This window comes from Cyprinodon variegatus, unplaced genomic scaffold (assembly GCF_000732505.1).
Source record: "Cyprinodon variegatus isolate N-32 unplaced genomic scaffold, C_variegatus-1.0 Scaffold1308, whole genome shotgun sequence".
Classification (NCBI taxonomy): Eukaryota; Metazoa; Chordata; class Actinopteri; order Cyprinodontiformes; family Cyprinodontidae; genus Cyprinodon; species Cyprinodon variegatus.
In genome coordinates, this window is record NW_015151761.1 from 103,564 (window position 1) to 105,294 (window position 1,731).

Below are 1,731 nucleotides of genomic sequence, written 5' to 3' on the forward strand. Positions count from 1 at the left end.
CCAGAGCTTGAGGATGACACATACCACCCCACCAGGGGGGAGAAAACAGTTTTATACACACACATACCGGTATATATATATATAGTGGGGTTATAATACAGAATAAATAATGAGAGAGTCCATATGTTATATTTGTGACAGTTTGAGCCAATTAGGGAGAAATCTTTATTTTCTCTAGTTTTATGGTGTCAGATATGTTTCTGACACATTTTAGCATGCTAAAATGTGAGGGATTGCTGAAGAATCAATAAGTCGATGCAATCAGTTACTTTTCCTTAGATAGAAGACTAGATCAGCAACCACCCAGCTAAACACAAGGAAGGAGAAGTTGATGCCTGAATCATTTCAGTTTTAAAAAGGTTCCCAAACAGGAGGGAAACACGAGTCTCCTGACGGCTCACAGGTCTACCAGCTGGAAATCAGTCCTCTCTCCCTGCATCCACCTCCATGGATGAAACATGAGCAGTTCTAGAACTGTGGATCTACAGCAACATGTTTGGGTGGTTAACAGGTTGATCTAGGTAGATCCTAACACTGTCCAGACCTTCTCCCTCCATCACAACCTGAATTCCTAATAATGTTGGTTTTTCTATCATGAATAAATATCAGCTGTTATTTTATTTGATGTTTGTTTTTAGTCACGTGCAGCTGAAACAGTCACCTCTTCTATTTAGGATATGTCTGTTTTCCCTGTTCTCTTTTCAAATTAAATTGAAAATAAAGGTGTTTTTTTTCAAGGTTCATTAAATGTTTTACTCAAATAATAAGAATCATGCAAAAATTAAAAAAAAAACAAGAGCAGTGATCGATAATAAATGTGTTTTTACCTTTTTGTTCATGAAAAGAAGCAGAAAGTTAATCCATGAGTGAGATGATGAAGCAGCCTGAATGTTTGCTCCTGCAGAGGCACACAGAGCAGAGCAGCACTGAGAGAAACATCTGGGAGGGGGGGCTGACAGCCACTTCCTGTTCTTACCTTCACAATAAAGCTCACATTTCTGGATTCTTATCTTTTACAGTAAACTTCTCTGCCCAGCCCTTATTTTTTAGGAATGACATCTTCTCAGTGTTTTTGTACCAAAGGATAGGATGAAGGCTCGCCCTGCAGGGTGTGCTCCAAACTAGAGCAGGACTTAAACAGGTGTGATTGTGACACCTGGATCCATCTAGGATGCCAAAGTAAACAGAACGTAGCAGGGTAGGAAGGTCTGCCTAAACCTTTAACGTATCTTTGGTCATTCTGAGCTGTTTTATTATTATTGGAGGACGGAGGGAATATCGATGCAGCAGCTGCTGAGACACGGTGACGTCACAGTGCGGTATCGGCTGTTGATCAAGTCCCAGTGCTGGATGCCTCCAGTAAAGCACATTCACATGAAAATTACTCTGAATTAAAAACACTGATCATTTATTGAACAGGATGGAATCATTTTATACTTAAAGAACTTTCAGGAGTTTGAATTCTGAATATGAGCGGACTTTTCCTTTAAAGCCACCAGATTCTTCGGATAATCCGGTTCCTCCTCGGTTATTTAATTCAATTCTATTCCGTTTATTTATATAATGACAATTAGAAACACGTCATCTCAAGGTAACCTGGCATGAGCCAGATGGATCCACCTGTTCAGTTTGATTTCTACGCAGTATCCATCTGGAAAGCCTCCTGTCATGATTTTACAAAGTTCAGACCCAAAATGCAGAAAACCGAACTGAGAGACCAGGGAAAAGGTT

The 1,731-nt window shown here is 39.9% G+C and overlaps 1 protein-coding gene across 1 annotated transcript in view; it reads right to left on the reverse strand.

Moving 5' to 3' along the window:
• Window positions 1-897, reverse strand: part of col28a1 (collagen, type XXVIII, alpha 1) — a 66,963-nt gene extending 66,066 nt beyond the window's left edge. Inside the window, exon 1 of the mRNA XM_015402155.1 lies at window positions 828-897. The gene's annotated coding sequence lies outside the window, so the exon portion shown is untranslated. The remainder of the gene's footprint in view (window positions 1-827) is intronic.
• Window positions 898-1,731: the final 834 nt, after the last annotated feature.